This window comes from Filicampus tigris, chromosome 4 (genome assembly GCF_054856515.1).
Source record: "Filicampus tigris isolate MCC_2025a chromosome 4, RoL_Ftig_1.0, whole genome shotgun sequence".
Lineage (NCBI taxonomy): Eukaryota > Metazoa > Chordata > Actinopteri > Syngnathiformes > Syngnathidae > Filicampus > Filicampus tigris.
In genome coordinates this window covers 17,310,298-17,332,034 of record NC_141220.1, presented here as the reverse complement: position 1 = coordinate 17,332,034, position 21,737 = coordinate 17,310,298, and the positions used below count along the sequence as shown (strand labels likewise).

General features: G+C 41.6%; 1 protein-coding gene across 2 annotated transcripts in view; it reads right to left on the bottom strand.

The window, feature by feature from the left end:
* The window catches only part of roraa (RAR-related orphan receptor A, paralog a), a 237,735-nt gene that overhangs the window by 138,897 nt on the left and 77,101 nt on the right, over positions 1 to 21,737 (bottom strand). The gene's annotated exons all lie outside the window — the stretch shown is intronic.

The following is a 21,737-nucleotide window of genomic DNA, read 5'->3' as shown; positions in this document are numbered from 1 at the left end:
TGAGCATCCCAAAGTTGATGGTGTTCAAACAAAGAGGTTTTACTGTATTAGGGTTCTGTGATTGGCTGGCAACCAATTCAGGGCGTACCCCGCCTATTGCCCAGACAGCTGGGATAGGCTCCAGTACTCCCGCGACCCGTGTGAGGATAAGCGGTTTGGATAATGGATGGATGGATGTATTAGGGATATATTTGGACAATAACTGGACATGCAAACAAGACGTCTTCCACTTCACACACATTTGCCACAAAATCATAAGATTTTTGGGACATACACATGATGTGACATAGATATGATGACTTGCTCATCACCTTTTTTGACTAATTACAGTGTATTACTTTACTGTCCATAATCCGTAATGCTGTGTGTAAAAGCAAGCAGAAATGACTCCTCTGCTAAATTAAGAAAAGATGTCAAAAAGTAAAGGTTTAAAAAGGCACCGAACCACATTTACTTCCGCAAACACAACGTCGGGAGTGACGTCGTCTCTTCTTCTGCGCATGCGAGTCACTTTGGGGACGCATGTGTTCATGCAGCAGACAAGAGCAATTTATAATGTAATATGAATGCTGACCCCAAAAAAATCTGATTTTTTCAAAAAATCAGAATTGAGAATTAAGACCTGCGGTGTGAAGCTAGCCAGATTTTCCGCTTTAGGCACGAATAACGCGTGTGCTTTAAATGCTTTCGGAGACTTCGCACTGTAGCTGTGACGTCTTGTCGAAGGAAGTACGGTAATACTGACACCCACCAGGAGATGAGAGACTTGTGGTTACATTGTGGGGACAGGTAGTCAAACCATGTGTGTCTGTGCGGCGGACCTAGTTAGAACAACTAACACTATACGACATGCATCATTCATTTTCTCTTAAAACTGTGAAAAGACTGTCACCATAAATTCTTAAGCCCCCCCCCTACACACACACTTCAGTGGGATGGAGGAGGGGGTTTGTGGTTGGATTTGCTTAAGTACAATTGCTTTTTACCTCCCTCCCTTGTTGACTGCATCCTCAGGCTTAAAGACAACTTAAAGTAAATCTTAGCCCCTTCTCCCACAACCGCTTCACTTTGCTGTAGCTCTTGAGAGAGGGGGATACAAAAGGGGGGCGGGGGGTATAAATCATTTGGCACCAGAGGGCCCCATGAGGCGAGCAACTTTGCAAGCAAAATAATCACAAACACAAGTGAAAATGTTCCATTTTGAACAGCATGCTTCCTAATGTAAAAGTGGCAGGTGGCATATTTGAAGTGGGCTTTGATTGATCTCCGACTGTTTGTAAAATTGTCTGTCGTCACCGAATTCAGGTCAGAGTGATAAGCACTGGGGGCACTCCCACTCGAGAGAGCTGCTCACATGTGCTCATTCAGACGACTGCAAGGTACACTTCACTGCCGCGCGAGTGGCCGACCGGATAGAGAAAGACAAGTTTGCAAAGCAACAAATCATCAACCAGTATGGCAGCAGACCTGAAGGCTGAAAACTACCTTTTTGGATCAACAAATTGTACAACAACAGGGAACAACAGAAATAACAGGGGCATTACAATAGATTATTCACGTAGAAAAAATGCCTAATGTTGCAATGATAACATGTTAAAAATGAGAATCTATGCAGTAAAGTGGGGAAAAATGAAATCTGTAAATGATACACACAACCTCGCCAGTGTAGGTAAAGACCTTGAAAATGACGTTTTGTGAATTCTCTGAAGCTGCACGGCAGATTGTCGTCAATTCAATTTCATCCGCTCCCTATTTTTGTCTGTGCATGTAACCTATTGAAAAGAGCCAGTGCTGTAACAAATGCATCTAAAACAAAGTAAAGTGACTTTTTTTTTTTTGACAGATTATTTTTTTTTATGCCAACCAAGCAGATAATCAAAGCTTCCAACAATAAAATAAAAGAGGCAAGAGATTGGAGTGGGGTGCATGAAATGAAATAAAAACTACATGAGCAGTCATACATTTCTAATGGGACTCTTTTAATCTTGCAACAGAGACTTTCAATAGTGAATTAGTCTTTTTTTTCTTTATATTCCTTTAATGCTTCCAAGAGAAATATATGCAAATCTCCGACTAATGCTAACAGCAGTGACAAAGGAGCCAGTTCTTCTCTTCACTTACTGAGCCGCCAGTGTAGTGGCCGGCAGGAAGCCTTCAGATTCCGACAAGGCCTGTTGGATCCCAACCAGTAATGGATACATGTGAATGTGCGGCAGTTCTGATTTTTACCAAACAGCAGCTCGGGACGGTCTTCCTGTATCATATTGTATTGTTTTAAGCCTCTGCAAGGTGAGACTTCAGTCGCGCATTTCTTAAAGGTTTATGTTTATGGACAAAGATCTTGTTTTTTCCATAGGAAAAAATAGGAAGGACTTGTGGAAAATTATTTAAGAATAAATCACAGGGGGGGAACAAACACTTTTAAACAGATTGAAAAAAATGCAAGAGCAACATTTTATGATAATCAATTTTAGGCTGCCCTCCGAATGAAAACATTTTTAATTTACTCTTTCATTATTGTTGCTTTTCGTCTGCTATGCGCTGCCTCGTTATACTTTGATGGCACACAATGGAAGCCCTTTGACGGAGGCATCTATTTTCATTTCAAGGGCCCGCCTGGCAAACGTCTGAACGTGGTTAACTAGTTGAGGCGGAGTTAATCCTTTTATTGAGATCGCTGCTGCAGGGGATCCCAAGCACACACTCTGATTAAAAAAAGGAAACGTGGGCAATGAACAGTTTAAGAATCACGGGCCCTAAACAGATAAAGGCGGAACATCTTGTTGCTATGGCAGTGTGTATGGAACGAGCGGCGACAGTTTCCACTCCTCTCCATCTAATATATTCACATTATTTATGAAATATTCCATAAGTAGCATAGCTAATGCTAAATATAAATCCCAAGGAGAGGCTGTGGATGCCTTTCCAACTAGGGCTGTGTTGGCTTCCTCTCCAGAAAGGCTCCATGTTTGTTCACAAGACGCTTTTGCTTTTGATTTCCTATCCATCCTCCTTTTCTTCCATGAAAAATGAGCAGCCTGGATCTTTTCTCTTTTATATTCATCAGCAGATAGGATGCATGAACAAAACAGATCATTTCATCTGTTCAAACTGGGAATTAGATTCTATACAGAATAGATATGATATGGTATCTGGAAACAATTACAATACACACACACACATATATATATATATATATATATATATATATATATATATATATATATATATATATATATATATATATATATATATATATATATATATATGCACATATATATATATATATATATATATATATATATATGCACATATTGCACAAGATATTTATAAAATGACCACAAATTGTCCTCCTTTTACAAACACAGATAATATGGAAGCGGCTGTGATCTTGACATTCATTGCAGGAACCATGCAGACTTTCCTCAACATGCTCTGACAGAGCGGGACAAGCACGCCACTATTTCGCCTGTCAATACTCTCGCAGCATCCATTTTCACCTAGCTGACACCTTTTACTGGTCAAGGGATGAATAAATCACACTTAGTGTACTCCCCCGGTAGTCGACTAAAAAAAAAAAAAAAAAGGATATCAACATGAAGGAGGACTGCAGTGTTTTCCTGTCATCGCTGCCCCTGAGGTACGGTGAAAAATCACCATTGATAAAGTAGCATTTTTCAAAGAGCCTTATTGCTCTTTTAATCTCCCCGCCACAATGGATGGCTTCGGGGATGTGTTTCATTTCATCTGAGCACAAACAATCTTTCAAAGGGCTTAATAACAGTTAGGCAAATGAGTGTCATTAATTACCTGCTAATGGAATAATAGATGTGCCGCAACAACAGCAAAGGTGTGAGGCTGTAAGGGAATATCTAGGACTCCACTTTGAATGAGCTTCATTCACGCACTAACACAGGCGCTATCAGTTAGTACAGGCTCAAAAACATGCTGATAGTATCCTCTGCGGTTGTGGTGATCTTTTTGCGAAACGACATCACGTTATTTCAGAACGGACAACGTAAAGAAATAAAATGGTGTGCCGTGATAAAAAAGAAAATATGAATCCCGGCCATTTGGTACCAGGCTGCTGGAAAGCTACTTTGAAAAGAGGGAAGTTGTGCTCTGTGACTTCAGGTGAGTCACACGCTCCAAGTCTGCTCAGTGAATGTGGCAACCAAGTGTCGGGTGTTACTTTTGTCTCCCATCAGCCTCAAGTTGCCGTCAAGCACGGACACAAGATCGGGGCCAACCCTAATTCTTCATTGCTGTGAGTTGCATTATAGTAAATGTAAAATTAATAAAATAAACTACGGCTTGTATTCTCCGGTGTGCTTAAGTCACAAAAGGCACGTAGCCGCACACATTTTAGGCTGCCAATTGACTTAAGTGTGTCATTTACGCACCTTTTCACACTTTACGCAGTCTGGGCGGAGCAACCATAAACGAGGGCGTTCCCTATCAAATCCGGCAGAGCGCACATTTTTTCAAAGACTTTCACACTTCAAGGGCAGTAGTAAATCTAGTGGCTCTTGAAGGTGAAACATCATATTGGATAGCAGCGGCTGACCCGTGCTGGAGTTTGTCTGAAAGAGCCACTCACAACAACTGCAGTCGTCGTAGTTGTGGGGGTGAATTTGATTTTGATTCTTGTTTTTTATTTCATTTATGAAGGTCGTGAAATCCGTTGAAGTGAATAGCCCAGTGTGTGATGCAAATCACAATGGTTGCTGGGCAACGCTGAAACAACGGCTGGATCAGCATAGTATTCTGATTAAATGACTTTTATTAGATTTATTAATAACTTCAAAGTAGCCTGTTTGATAAGCGCCGCGCGCATGGAGGGTGTGTCAGAAGTCTGGAAAGGAGAATCAGAAAACGCAGTGAAAACGGGAGAATATGGCCTTGAGTCTGTCCTTCTCTAATAGTGGGTGGAGGGGAGATGAGTGGGGAGGCCCACGTGGTTGCGGAGAACATACTTTTTTCCTTTTGCCGTACTAGAATAAAGTGTGCTTACACATCCACGACAGTAGGTGGCAGTGGTGCTGTCATTTAATGTATTTTTTAATTTAAGACAAATTGATGCACTTTAAATATTTTTTGTAAACACTAAAAAGCATGTTAAGAACGTTATTTTGTGTTGATTTATAGTTGATTTATATATTGTTTTTCTATTTGTTTTACTTTAATGTTAAAAATGACAATGTTATGGGGAGGTGTACTTAAAACACTCAGACAAATGACACCAATTGAGGGTGAGAAGGGAGGGCGTTTTCTTTTTCCAATTGGAGCGTAACTCAAAATAATTGAGAAGCACTGCCCTGAGTGCATAAATCAACACATAATAAATAAATCATCTGATGAAAAGCATGCATGCCACTTCTTTTTAGAGACCAATAAAAAGCTTAAAGCAGTGTATTTCAATATCACAAACATATGACAGATTTAGAGCAGTATGTGGTGGTGCAACAATTAATCGACAGCTACTTGATAATTAAGTTAATTGACAACTATTTTGATAATAAATCTATCTGAGTACTAGTTTAATGCAGAAAAATTAATAAGCCAACCTGAGTGATTCTACTTTTTCACTATGACATGACTGTCTTTCCTCATAAGCACGTTGTGTCTTTGCACATTTTTAGTAATGGGCAAGGGATGGTCAGAAGCCGAAGTGTGTTAAAAGCCAGTTCTGGTCGCAAATGAGGATGTTTGTTATGAAAACGGTATGATAAAACACATTTTCATTTGTTGTTTCACTATATACAGATATTTGTTATAGGTCAATAATCATCACTTTGGAATCAATGGTCAGTCGAAATAATGTCCTGACATCCACCTGGTCCATGGAGCCAAAAAGGCTGAGGACAGCTGTACAAAAGCGATCTTAATTGCAAAGATTTAATTGCAGAGAAATTCATTCAGTGCATTCATCTGAATAAATGACTCTGTGCAAACAGGAAGCGCAGCGGCACTCTGCGGCAACAACAAACTCAGCGACCGCGGAGGAATTTTTCTTTGATTAGCAAATGTGATCTGACTGATGTGACACGCTTGAAAGTCGCATCCCTCCTCACGCGCAAATCAAGAACTAACACTGCGGTATTTTTCACCCTAACCTTACTGATAACAAATAGAGATGGATTTCAAGGAGGAGCGAGAGGAGCGGCTAATGAATGATGAATTTGAGAGGAGGCGAAACATCATAAATCGTGACAAGGCGTCATCGTCTGCCTGATGACAAACTGCACCGTTGGACGGAATGTGACTCCCTGTGTATCGCCTCCACGCTGCCTGACACTTTATCTTCTCCATCCTGCTAGATTACACCTCCAGGGTTCAGGTGGGAATCAATCATAGCTATTATTACCCCAAGTCACGAGATGCATCTATCACCACTAAGGTTACCATAACCTCAATATTAACAGAGGAAAAGCCCCTCTAATAAACAGCAGAAAGGATGGGCTGGTTGGTGGGATTTCATCTTCCTTTCACTTTTAATAAGGGACTCGGAGGAATAAAGATTACAGGCCATATTTAGCATGCAGAACAAATCAGGCTCTTCCAGGCTCTTCCTCTCCTCCACTTCTCCTACTGGTTAGTCATTAAGACAAGCAGAGAGGGAGGGGGTTCTGTGGCGAGGCGTTTCCTGGTTCTCCCGCCGCCTGCAGCCGCCGTTAATAAGAGCCAGCTCGGGCCCGAGAAACTTAGCGCGAGGACGGCCGGACCGCTGACACTCAAAGGCTGCGATAGCGCACCGGAGACAAAGCAGAGAGCAGAGCGGTTAAAGTCCCTGGGACACAACCCTGTTTAAGTTCATCCTCTTTTATAAGCCACCATTACACAATGGTGTCTCTGTAAAACAAGATGCAGAAAGAGAGTGAGCATTAGGGCAAAAATGGCTAAGCTTCTTTGAGGATTAATGGAATTTAGTCAAGTAGGAGGCTGTGAGTGCATTAGAGCAGCTGACACAGGGTCACAGCACTGCAGCATTTTCTCATGCCACCCCTGACATGAATCATTCATTGGCCTTCAAATGACTACGGGCAGCCCGATGAGCTATCATTAAAGTCATCCTATAATAACATACCTCCAATTACACAATGATCAGAGCATCAAGCCTGCTAATAGATTCAGACCAATTAAGTGAGAAATATATTCAAAGGACTTTTCACTTTGAAATCAGTCTTGTTATTCCCCTCGACAACCAACAACAGCACTCATTACAGTGGCTCCAGAATGAGAAATGGAGAGAGAGAGAGAGAGAGAGAGAGAGAGAGAGCGTGTAAATATTTAAAACCCTCACAAATATATAAATATTCATTCCAGAATGATTTGATGCGCTAAATAAATAATCCCTTGTTAAATAAATGACACCCTAAATAAAACTTTAAAAACAGGATCTGGGGGAATGAAGATGAGATGAATCAGAGGGGAGAATTCTGGGCAGGAGGGAAGTGAAGGAGGAGGGGTGGGGGGGTGGGGGTGTCATCTGTCACTCCACCCTGTTTGAATTCCTAATTGCCGTCATGCAAACAAGTCATGCTAATTAAAGCCCGGCTACCAATTAGATGAGCTTCAGCTCAACCTTGTGGGGATGGTCCGCACGTAGAGGGAGGGGGTGATGATATGTTTGCAAGGTGGAGTTACCGTATCATATGAAAGTATTTACAGTCAAGAGAAACGTTTAGAAAAGAGCGCCTTATCTGTCACGTAAAAAAAAAAAAAATCTTCAGTGCCAGGCATTGCTCTTCTTTACAGGGGAAGTCAAGAGATGGCTAAAAACAGGTGGATTTTGCTGCTTAACTCATATTTCATATTAATCATATTGCCTAACTAGTGGGATTGCATGGAACATATTCTTGAAAAAAATGTGTTTGGGGTGACTTCACCTTTAAGCAGCAAAATCCACCCGTTTTAATCCAGCATCCATTTTGCCTTTTAGTGCCACTGGCTGTCGACTGAAAATGACATCACAGTGCCTAAGGGCTCAGAAGGGTCACATGACCAAACCCAGAAAACAGGTGAATAGTGATTGTTCGTTACCTGAGCTCTTTGGCAGTGCAATGTCCTATTCAGTTGACAGCAAGTGGCAAACTGACCATGCCCTGAGATGGATACAAACAGGTGGATTTTGCTCCTTAATTTATATTCTACGAATGCAATATCAAGAACGCCGTGTTTATACTAGTGGGGGCGCATAGAAAATATTATGGTTGAGAATTGTTTGACTTGACTTCCTCTTTAAGGAACAAAATGAACACATTTTCATTACTCTGAAGGTTGATACGATTGATGCGCGAAAATAGATGATTACATAGATGGGAAAAAACTATCTTTTTTAACTTTCCCATCTCGTTAAAACATGCATTGTTATGAGCACAGCTGGGCACCTCGCCTATGTGACGGACCAGTCCGCCTATGACAGACGTCCATTTTGTAGGCGATAAACGATAGACTGAACTGCGTAGGTACAGTAAATTGGAAAACAGGAAAACATTTTTAGCTAACTGTGAACACAGAGAAGAATCTGGACATTCACATGATATGAAAAGGTTGAAATGATGACAGAGTTGACTTACGTGGTTGCCAATGTCAGACAATGTGCGGGATGGCGGTCAATGTGACATTCCTCAACAATAAACTCATCATGCGTAACCTGCACTACCTTAGTAGTGCTAATTAGAGCAGTATTACTATTGAACTGATAAACACTGTTGAAGAAGTTATCTACTCTGGTGTGTTGCATCTGTTCTGGCTGTGACCTGCATTGATAGATGTCTGGTCCTACATGCCTGCCTGGAGAAGTAGACGGTAATCTCTGGTGTCACCTGGTCTCCTCTGCTACCCATTTGACTGCCTCTTCCTGCCTTCCAGCTCTCTGGAGGGCCGGGCCTTTATGCGGCCCGAGCTTGTCCTACCACACAATGAGCTGCCCGAACAGCGCTTTTGTGATGGCTGTGATTAGTCTTTTGTGTTCCCAGGTAGAATTAAGATGAAATTCTACAGGCAGTCATTGTGTTCCTATCTTCAGGACACTCAAAGAAATATATTGGGGTTTTGAAGGGGTGAAATGAAGCCCGCGGGGCCTCGGTACGCCTCGCTCTGTGGGGAAATACGCAGTGGGAACACAATGGGAACAATCTTGTCCTTCAGTTTCTTTTGTGCTCTGTTGAACCTGAGTCAGTGCTGCCCATTTACTGTAGTCTCTTTACAACGCAGCAGCAGCAGTATTGTCTCACTCAGGTCTGCCTTCCTTTTTTTGCCAGCTTCAGAGAGCTACCCAAAGGCTGATGAGATGACAGCTGCGACTTTGCCAGATTCTGAGAGACCCTCAGGGTTTATTACCCACATTCCTCCATGTGTTGGGTATGCAAATAAAGTTTGGGTTGGTGGCTTTCAGATGTGATAATTATGGATTTATTTGTAAGCTGTCACTTCCCTTAATGCTCAGGGACATCAAAATAAGTTCAAATGCAAGCATCAGAGAGGATCGCATTTGCTCGCCTACCACAGTTTCAAAGAACATGCGATTCTCATGACGCCAGGGGTCTGTCAATAACCACTCATTTAGACAGCCGAGCGCTTCGGAGACCCTTGCTGCATGCCGCCCCGCTCGAAATGTCTGCTTGAAAATATTTACATTTTCTCATCCGGTTAGATATTCCAACATCAAGGTGCCTTTATCAGCGGGTGATGTGCAAACAAAGACAGGGAACAAATTTTTACTGCCATCTCATCCCCCGAAACAGACTGGAGCTGTTTCCATCAAACTTCTGATCAAAATAAATAAATAAATAAAATAAAAGAGAGATCAAAAGAGGCTGCTGGCAATCAGGCAGAATTATTTGGACAACTGGCCAACGGGAACCAAAACTACTGAATCTCTTCGAGGAGCAGTTTCCATAGCGTAGTGGTCCTTCGAAGATGCGAGTAACCAACTATAAATTGTGTTTAAAGTTTCTTCATAGCCACATAAGAACCAAACACAAACAGGAAACCAGAAGCAGTTAAATAACCCCTGCATGTAAGTATCTGAGCGCTTGCTGACAAAGAACGAAAACCTTCTTTGTCTTGTGAGAAGCTTAATGGTAGGGGGGCGGGCGGCGAGAACAGGTGAATGTCTCCTGCTTATGTTTCAGCAGAGAGGGAACAAGGCAGAGCAGAACATCACACACCCACACCGACACACACACACACTCTGGTGGGAGAAAATGTCTGGGACTCAGAGTATGTTATCTCCACTATGAGTCTGTCCGTCTCTCAGAGTCCTCCGTCATTGTGCAAGTGCACATTAAGGCCTGATAAAAACTATGGAACCCAGTCATCCGTCTTGATCTCTCCACATTAAGAGAGCGGGGAGCGGAAACAAGAATAGCTGCCGCACTGTGGAAGAATAGCGCAACTGTAGATCGACTCATTTCTTCACACGCTGGCCTGACTTCCCCTCTGTTTCACGTAAAAAAAAAACCCCGTTAGCTATACATTCGGTCATGTCTGTTTATGTGCATTTTAAAGAGAGTGTGAAACTGATATGTGGATGCGATCAAAAGAACACCTTTGTGACATGTCTACAAATGAGTCACAAGCTACTTACCTTGTCTGTGATGACAGTTCACTGATGAAATATGCCAAGAGTTACAATAAACGGAATCAACCAGAGTTCCCAACAAGAGAGAATGTTTCAAGGGGTGGGACATTTTGGCAAATGTAGTGTAAATGTACCTTTGTCATAATAAAGGTTTACTAGGGGTGGGGGCCATTGACAAGGCTGGGAAAGGCTAGTGTAAACATAAGGACCAGCAGCACTTACCTTTAAAATGTGTTGATGATCAGATGAAGGCAGAGGACAGCACCGGAAAGAGGAGAAAAATAGATCATTTAGACCACAGTGTCTTAATAAGTTGTAATAAATCACATAAAAGTCTGGCCTCCCGGAGGACAACGACTGTAAACGCATCTGAATTGGTCATCTATTGGCTAGGATAAGAAATTCAAATACACAAAATGTATCTCCCTATTAGAGTAAAGTCTGCTCATTGCAAAAGTAAATGAAATGTTCTGATAAGAATCGTCTCAATGACAAACTGAGGTTATATAGTCAATCCTGCTGGCAAATACGTGTGTCATACTGATAAAGTGGAGCTCGCTGTCGGCCTGTTGGTCTCTCGGCTCCTCGAGCTCTCACCGTCTCTCCTTCACAAACACACAGAGACGCCCGATAGGCTTCTCTCTACCCGTGTTTCTGTGTGTGTGTGTGTGTGTGTGTGTACGTGCACAAGATTGCGCCTCTCCGGGGGCTGTTTCGGAGTAGCGCCGGGCTGCCTCAGAGCACATTCTATCACCAGCGCAAGATAGCATCTGATGACTTGTGCGATGTAATTGAAGTGTAGATTACTATCTCTCATGTGCTTGTCAGATCAAAAATAATAAAAATGCAAGGAGTTAGCAGTGGTTGGCGGTTGCTGGAACTTGAGCTGGCTACTCCACGGTGTCAGACTTGTGCACTGCCGAATGAAGCCTCACTATCGGTCTCGGGAGGACGTTACGCCGCAAAATTGATTCCCCACCCTCCATCCCCAAAATACACTCTGGATGAGTGTATGACAGGCCAGGACATGTTCTCCCTCAGACAGGGAGAGATGGAAGCCTGGCTGCTGAGAGATGGAAGATGGAGTGTTGGAAGAAACAGGCAGAGGGTGGATTGACAGTGGTGACAACGCAAAGGTGTCAGACGTGGGCCGCACAGGAGTCAAAACTGGACTGAGCAGTTCAAGGACAGCAAAAGGCTTGGCATATGCTTTGGAGAAAAAAAACAACAACTGTAATCCATGAAGATGACCTACATTATCGAGGGAACAGTTAAGCTCTAAGACAATCTTTTTATTTTTATTGTCTTTACTAACATCATTTCCATAGTAGAAACAAAAATAAAAGCTCTATTAAAAAGCGAAAGTCAACCCAAACATATTTTTTTCAAGAATATGTTCCCAGCAGGCCCACTAGTTGAAACACGACATTCTGATAAATATTGCGTTTGTGGAATAAGTGTTAATCCACTTGTTTTTGGCCATCTCTGGGGGCGGCCATTTTGTCTTCTGTCGACTGAAAATGACATCACAACCGCTCAAAACGACCAATCACGGCTGACGTGTTTTCTGAATCTGAGCCGTGATTGGTCGTTGTGAGCAGTCGTGATGTCATTCTCAGTCGACAGTCACAGTGTACAGAGCCTCAGATCTTTGCAGTGCTGAATTGTGGAGATATGGCGATAATCTACTTTTCACCGTCTGAGTTGCACATGCAGTTAGCTAGCTAGCTATGCCTACACCTTGAAAGTAGCCAGCTAGCGTGGCCGTTTTAGAGCACCTACTGGCAGCCGTGAGTGGGCGTACCTCACAGAAAGAAAGGCAACAGAGCGAGCAGAAAATAAAGTCAGACATGACAGCCAGTGTGTGGACCACGGCTTGGCATTGCATTGCATGGTTTTAGAAAGTCTAAATAACACTTCAAATAGAATGTAAAATAATAATTCAAAAAATAGCAAGCCCGCAAATCAAGAGACACGAGCATGCGTGCGGCAGAAGAGCAGCGAGCGCACACCAAATGAGAAAATGATCATGTTCACACGACGCCAGGCCGCCACATTTGTCGTGGCGTCGAGGAAGGCCTCATTACTGCACCTCATGGGCACTCGGTGCACCCTTTGAAGTGCTTTGAGGTACATCATCGCATGAAACGAGCATAGTTAATCCACTTGTTAATCAAGTGCGCTCATGAGCTTATGCGTCTGAAGTGGCTCTCTCTCCTTGGAAGGCTCGCCGCCTTCAAAGGAAACTGCACAAGTGGGGAAATGATTATTTCACATTATTGAAATTTCAGACAAATCCAAGGGTGGCTGTGCCAAAACACATACAACCATAACTTTACCAATACTATGCTTAATGTCAACTTCAATACAGCTGCGTACTTTGAAATAAGGGCTGATTTTACACATCAGGCTTAATCTTATTACCTGGCTTGTTTTGCTTTCAACAAGGGTGTAAATAAAAACTATTTCAAAACAGTTTGCTCCATATAGCAGATGCTAAATATTATATATTGTCGCTGTACTGTGGGCTGTGATGTCAGAAACGCGAACACTTCATTAAAGTAAACATTCTTAAAATGACAAAAATGGATACATGCGTTTTTCACAGGACAGCGGCAATATGGCGTATGGTGATGAAATGTGTATTCACCTATACCAGCTGCATTGGTAGGTACACCCGTCAATCTGCTAAGGTTCAAATATAAGAGCTTAAGGCAGGGCAATTAATTGAAATCTCATCGTAATTTTAGCTTCTCCCAATCATAAAAAAATCATAATCAAAGAAAAACGATTCAGATGCCAGAGGACGCTTTGCAAGTCCCTGTATTTTAAAAGCACGCTGAATGTTTCTTGATGCAAGCGCGTGACGCATGACGTGTGCCTTACTCTCCCTAAGCATGCTTTAAGCTGTTCATTGACACTTCAATTGGTGAGTAAGCTAAAGACACAACAAAACAAAACAAAATATGCACATTGTAACAAATTGTTAACATTTCAATGACACATTACGTTAAAAAGGTTTTCTCTGTCAATCTATTTTCACTATTACTGGTGACAATGCATAACAGCCAGGTTTACATGTTGACTTTTTTGTCATTTGGAACGAAATCATTCTGAATGAAGCTCTTTGTTCACCTGTTTACATGTGATGTGATCTATTCCGATCGGCCGCTTAATTGCGCCACTCTGTTAACCAGATCAGCCGTGTTACAGCTGTGTGACATGCAGAGATTGATGTAAACATCACGCGATCTATCAAGATGGAGTTCATTCATCTATTTAACACAGTATTTGCATTTTTTAAACACTTATTAAAGCTACATCTTGATAAAAACAAGTTACCAGAACTTAAAACAAGTTCTCGTGTCGCAGACGAGCTCTGGTAAGACGCTTCCATTTTAAAGTGCATGTACAACGACGTCACTATGCATTGACGTCAAGACAGAGCATGCGCGGACCGGACGCAGCCTGGCTCTTGAAAGTTAAAAGACTGAACATTAAAGTGTTTATTAACTTAACAACTGTGATTAAAGTAGATGAACCGTCTTTCATGTTAATTCGTGGTTAATTGCCTGGTTCTTGTTATAAGCCTAAATTATTAAAAAATCCAAACTTTTATGTCTGATAAAAAAAATTGATATTGTTCATTGTAATACAGATTAACGTATTGTTTGGATTTGTTCAAAAATACATGAGAAGAGGACCCTGAAAAAAATAATTGCATATTAAATAGCAATTGCAAGGGGAAAAAAAAAAATCACAATTAGATTATTTTTCAAAGTTGTTGAGCCCAAGACGATACCAGCAAAAATGAATTAACTTGTGACCCACCCGCTTTATTCAGACTCTCACAAGAATCAAGTGTTACTTGGAACAAGTGGCCTCCGTTCGCAGTATTTCATGGAAGCGATGGAGTTACAAAACAGACACTGTTTTAAACAATATGTCTATAATATATATAACTATTATTGTTGCCAACGTCTTTACAATATTAGTTGCTAAATATTAAAAACATCAGCCAGTACGATGCAGCGCAATTCAACACCACTGCAGTCGACAATCACTGGAACAAAGCACTGTTGAAGAATTACATTAAGGTTTTCACTCAATTTCTTCAACACACAGTGAAATACTAAGATGGTGGGCCATAAGAGCGAAGGTTCCTGACACACTCCCGACCCATTCGCAATGAATGGGTCACTGCCCTTTTGCTCTACAGCATCAGAAAGAAGTGAGGAAGAGATGACTGCCTCTTTCTCCCTCCTTCTCCCCAAGAAGCCTGTGGGCTGCTCTGAGGCCCGGTGCTACCTCCCCCTGCTGCGCCAACAAGTTTCCTTTTCACTTCAATTAATGAGCCATAAATAACCCAATGAAGGTGTCAGCAAAGAGCACCATTTATCATGGCTTTCTCCAACTCCACTTCATGTGACAGGAGGCTCATTCCCAGCCGCAAACAAAGACAATGCAAAAAAGAGGGAGATTTATTCCTGGACCAACACTCTCAACCTAGAATTCATCTTGTGCTGGGACTCTCACAGGTGCAGCCGTTTGACAAATATACCAGGACATCCACAGTCGGGCTGGCAATAAATTTGGCTAAGAGTGGGGAGCAACACTCTCCCTGAGCTCCCGAGAGGCTGGCGGGGAGTCCATGTTAAAGACACTTCTTTATGTCCCCGTCTACTTCGGGCCGTGGATGACAAGAGGCAGCTTGGGTCTTGTGGAAAAAAAAAAAAGGGAATACAAATGAATGAGAGAAGCTGCTAGAAATATCAGGTTGGTCTGAGTAGCGGGAAGAATTGCTTTATCAAGGTGCCCCACAAATGTCATTCGAAGTCAACAGTGAGAAAGGAAAGAAAAACTCTGAATCATTGGCTCCAAACTGAATGTCTCCTTTGCAAACAGAGGTAGCGTATGGATAGTGTTTTGGTGAAAAGACAGAAAACGTTGCTGAATAATATATGACAGCTTGGGTTTTAGGTTTCAACATTAAAAGTGTGACAAGAGTACAAACTCTACTGCGCTTCATCGCAAATCCACAAATCAAACCCTGAAAGACATAAAAGGAACAGTCCATCGCCACAGAGCAAGAAGCTAGCAATAATGACAAGCTGGAGAATTTGAAAGCTTCTAAAGCTTTTGCCACCTCTTACTGCGCTATCACATCAGAGTTATGGTTGGCCTCAGAGGACCATTTACAAATGTGAAGCCAAATAAATGTACAACCTCCATTTTTGAGTATTTTGGTATTCAGCTATCCTATTGAAAATTCTATGAAATAAGTGTGTATTTGTATGAAATAGATTTTTGCTTGGAACAATCATGAAAACATAAGAAAAATAAGACCATTCACTTAATAATGAACGAACAATTGGTTTTGTCTTTTACATAATCCAATTTTTTTCATAAATTTAAAATGTGTACAACATCAAACTGTATGTTCTTGTCAAGAAACATTAGTAGGTGACGTCAGAACCACAGTCGCACTTTTGCCTGCAAAACCACCACATTTGAGGAAGCTACATTTGTTTAAAATTGTATTGCTAGGAACTGCAACTGTGTCAGTTCTGTCCGCATCAAAGTGAGAAGAGTCCTTTTCGCCTCTTAAACTGTCTTTGTGAAGCAGTCCTATACTGGGCACTCTCAGCTTGCTACTAACTAGCCACTAGCTGCTAACGCTGGCAACTGGCTGCGTATCATTCAATGGCAGCATCATTAATTAGCTTTTTAAAAAAACATCCTTAATTAGCGATTAAACATAATTTGGGGATGACGACGAGTTGACGTTGGTGTTAGCAGTTTTTGATGGCAAATAAAACTGGGCTCAGGCCAGCCTCCAAGCTATTGGGCGCTGCAAGGGCTAACTTCAAAATAAAAGGCTACTATGGCGTTGATGTCCATGTATTATCTGGGAAGATTTTATTTTGATGTTGACCTTCACATCGCGTTGGTGGCGTGTTACCCAACAATTCTTCTTGTTGTTGGCGTGACTTGTATTCCCTATAGTGTACATTAATAAACGGCTACAAAAGGCAGAAATAGATCATCAAGCTTTTTTTTTCGATTTGATTTGATTTTTTCTAATCGAGGTATTCAAATTACTTAAGGACTCGTTTCACCCCTGCATCACTCTATTGTAATGTCGAATATAAACCGACATGGATTTCCATTTAAAAAACGGGGGCACAAAATGATCTGAGCTTCTTTCCAAATAAGACAGCAAGATGTCCCTCATCCACCAAGCAGCCAACACACATCAAAAAAGATGCGACTCTGGTGCTCTTCTGGCTTAACGACCACACACATTATACTGAGCGAGAGGCGGATGTTTGAGCATTCCGGTGCGGCGCGTACAAGCGGCAGACACCTGCAGATGGCTCCTGATACACTCTTCATAAAACAAACTACAGTAAATGATGTTCCGACTACTCGGGCACGGGAGGTGAGCTGAGGGAGCGAAATCAAATCCATTACGGCAGAGGCCGTTATCACAGAAAAACATAGCACAATTTTCCGAGCCACCCCTAGTGATATAAATGTCCAGCAACTATAATCAGTCTGGGTTACAGACACGGCCAGAAAGCTGTGATAAATGACATTTCCCAAAATCACGCTGACATTTTCTCTTATCAAGCAGCAGGCACTGGCATGGTGAGAGCAGGCTTGTCAGTCAGAGGCAGACAGGCCTCATACCTTATCACAAGGGCACTCTCTCGCCTCTCTGGAGCTAATGCCGAGGCTGGGGATAGAGTTTGGAGATGGGGTCGGGAAACCCAAGCCGCTGTCCCTGAATGTGTCGTTATACCAAGTTTTGAATCTGGGGGTGTAAGGGAACGAGAACTAGACTTCACACGGAGCCTGTGTCGAAGGCACTTGCTACGCTTCTCCTTTGGTCGACAACTTTAAAGCAGCAAATGCAGATAAGGATGCCACAGTGATACACCCCCCAACCCCTCTTACATCCTCCATCCTTACAGCGGAGAGTCGTCAGCAGCAGACACAGAGCGGAAAATTAAATATTAAAGGTTGATAATGACGCTCTTCATTAACATGTGATTCTGAATCAAATGTAGAATACATAAATATAGAAATAATAGAACGTCTATAAGTGGACATGTTGAATGACGATAAAAAAAAAAAAAGAGAAGGGAGTGTGAGGGATTTTTGCGGTTGGGAAGAAAGTGACTGAAGTCAAGAGGAAGAGATCAGAAAGAAATGGTCGTCTGCAGCACAAACTGAGCTGAGTTTGAATTATTATTTCAGTGAGCTCCATGATTACGATCTGCCACTGCGTTTGGTAGGCCGGTCCTCGTTACGGCCTTGCTGTTAGGTCAGTCATTATTACTTGCACAGTTTTTACTTTAACAGAGCAAAGACAGGAAGGTTCGATTGTAAAAGCACAAACTGAACTTTAGGCTTGTTACTGTATGCTGAAGCAATAGTGAGGAAAACCCCTTTTTGAATTATTTTCATCCTTGGAAAATTAAGTGGGTTTTATAAAAAAAAGGACCCAGCATTACTTGTTTCGTCTAGTAAAAAAAATACAGTAAATATTTCTTTTAATGTTCTTATATTATAATTCCACACAATTATAATGTGTATAATGTTATTAAAATAATACTACAATTTCAAAACTGTGCATGGTCTCTATTGTAAAATTTTATGAAAGTTCAATGGAATAGTAAATAATTTATCAGAAAATTAGCATACACTTTAACAAATTGTTGTAATTTTTACAGTAAAAAATTACAGTATCTTCTTGTTTTTCGGCTTAGAATTCAGCCGATTGGTGAGTAATATTTGTTTCATTGACGGTTATGTTCCATAACTTTAGCTAAGGCGGATGTAACATTTAGCACAAGGACAGTTTGCAGGAAAATAGGAAATTTGATTCTAAATTCAAACAAGTTGGTAGTCCACCAGCCTCTGCAAATTGTGATTGTGTTGGACCTCAGAATCTCCACTGTATTAGTGCAACACTGCCAGTAAATATGTGTTGACATTAAATTATAACAGTATAAATGTGATCAATCACTGGAATTCCAAAAGCGCAATTAAGTTATCAGTTACAATACCCATCCCTAATCAACAGTAGCGCTAATATTACCACTAGACAGAATTTTGAGACCACTCAAGTAAGTGATCAGGTGATGGAAAAGTTCTTATTTACAGTTACAATTACTATAAAGCTCATTTTTAAGTATCGAAGTTTCACAAAGTCAACTATGACTCATTTCGCTCCTCTTTTGCACATCTGTCAACACAGTATGATGAAGAATTCGGGCAAAATAACAGCACATGGGTTTATGTAGTTTTTTGTTTTGAGTTTCATGTGTGATTTCAGAAGATGGCCGTCTAAAAGGCAACTGCGCTTGAGAGACAATAAAAAAGGGAGGTGGGGGGGCGGAAAGCATGTATTGCTGTCAGACCAGCCCAGCCTGCTAAGCCGTGGTGACTCAAGCACAGCCCGTGGTGCAAATCATCAGCTGTGTTCCTCTCTATGTAAGGGAGCTTTTCAAAAATCAGAAGCATTACTTGAGGAATGCAGGCTTAAAATCTGCATGAAATGAGAGGCTGGACAAATAAACAGCAACATTGGAGCAGAGGAGATATGGAGAGGAGAATCTCAACTCTCCGCTCCTGACGGATTCCATATGGAGGCCCATTCACCCCCCAACTGCTGAGCAGCACTGGGATCTCTGCTGGTAGTACACATGGAGGTGATGGATGGGTTAACAGGGTATAAATTATATAACAGCAGGTAAACGATATAAACTCATTAGATTCCAATGCTTTTATTTTCCCCAGGAGTCGCTACAGTAATTGATGTCTCGCTCGCCTGTCTCCTGTTTGTTTTTACCCCGACAGAATGGGTGAGATAATTCACACTCGGCTGTCACACTGGCACAACATACAAAGCAACAGTATTTTTCCCTGACTGCACGGAATAAAAGGCAACTACTAAGGAAAACCATTTGCAAAGTGATGAGGTGGCAAGCGCTCATGGGAAACAGGAAATATTCACTGACATTGACCGCAAGGAAATCACCTCATCCATATGTTAAAGTGTGCACTGAAGCTGAAGATATCGTTAAATAAGGCGTGTATCTAAATCAAATGTTCCTTATGGAGCTGCCATGAGACCGAATAAAAAAAATAAAAATAATACAAGACAAAGGGGGGCTGATTCCTGACTGCATCCTTTATTCGAACACCCATTATCCACAGTATCAATCCACATTCCTGCGGATTGGATTCCAGTAATGACCCACTGTAGCCAAAGGCCCAGTTATTCAAATGAATGTACACTTCATTCAGCGCTGCTTCTTGCATCTGGGCTATGTGTGCTATGCTCCATATGTGCAGCAGTGACTTCACCTCTGCAGTCATTTCTTACACAAAGAGACACAATTGTTCATAACATGTGTTAGTATCCAGCTCCAGATCTGATCTTTTGAGAGGAAAATTGAACAATTATGCTCCTTAAAATGGTCAATGGCAGCAGAATTGAAGACCGCTTTGAAAGGAAATATCCATAGTGGATTTCTGATTCCATTAAACAGTTGAGCGCAACCAGCTGCTACGTGGCGAATTAAGTGGTGATGTTACACATAGCGGTCAGGCATTTTTACTTAAAGAGTACGTCAACCCAAACACAATTTTTTCAAGAATATGTTCTATGCAGGCCCATTAGTTGAAACAAGGCATTCTGGTTAATAGTGCGTTTGTGGAATATGAGTTAAGCAGCAAAATCCACCCGTTTTTAGCCATCTCTGGGGGCGGCCATTTTGGTACTTCTGTCAACTGAAAATGACATCACAACTGCTCAGAGCTCAGGTAACGACCAATCACGGCTGACCTGTTTTCCGAAGCTGAGCCGTGATTGGTCGTTACCTGAACCCTCAGCGGTTGTGATGTCATCTTCAGTCGACAGAAGTGACAAAATGACCGGCCTTAAAGTAAGGGAACAAAAGTTCTGAACGATTCGCTCTTAGCTATGTAATTGTATTTGTGTTCTTCCTCCAGTTCAATATTTAAAAGTTAGCTACGGGACGAAGAAACAAAGCTCAGATCTTGAATCTTAGATTAGTACCTTTGGCAAGCAAAACAATTTTGTATTTCTTTGTACATACAAAAAATGATCCTGATCTTGGAGCAGATTTAGTGTTGATTTGTAGGCTACTTAATTTCCATGATGTGTGATGACTGCACACAATATCTGATGGCATCAAACTCCAAATAATGTCTGAAAACGTCTTGATTGATCTGAGGGACAGCTACATACTGTGGCGTCTCATGTGAACCTGGTTAACAGATCAATTAAAGCATTGCAGTCCGTTTTAATATACCAAAGCACCTTGCTCATTCAGCATTTGTTCTAACTATGACAAAAACAATCACGAATGAGACATGAGACCTGAAATTGTGTGTACTTCTTAGATAAAGTTGATGTTTATGAGGTACAGATCGACACATGCGATGAATTTATGAGTGTGAGGCAACACTACAGACTTGCAACTTCATCCGTTTATATGAATCATTCATTTTTTGTCTTCTCTATTATTCTATGTTGCTAGTGGGGATATAACTCTACTAGAAATCCATGTTGAAAATCCCGAACCTCATTTATGTTTGTTTTGCACAAAATGATTTAATTTTTTTCCTCTTTCCCACTTCTTTATCAATGCAGTCATCAGTTGAAGCAAGCTCGAGCAGACAAAACAACTCTGGATGAGATTCCGTTATGGACTTTCGGAGCATATGGGCTGTCATTCCGCTTTAGACTCATCATAAACTGCAACAGTCAATTGCTAAGACGGCGATTCTCCAAAAGCCACTCTGTACATTTGCAGGGAAGCTTAGTTTGGGACTCGGTCTTACCGCTCCTGTGTATTCCCCTTTGCCGTTCTGTCTTTATTATTATTTACTGAGCCCTCAAGCCAGCCAGAGTCCGTCTGCTTGCTGTCCACTCGCAAGTCTATAAACACGACAGCACCACCAAGAGAATTTGAAGAAAATAGTATGTGACTGCACTGACGAGGAGTGGGGGAGGACATACGTAAAGTGGCTGTGGTCTCACGGTGTCAAAAAGATTCAGTTATAACAGCAGAAAAGTGCAACCCCATAGATAGATAGGAGATAGTGTCAG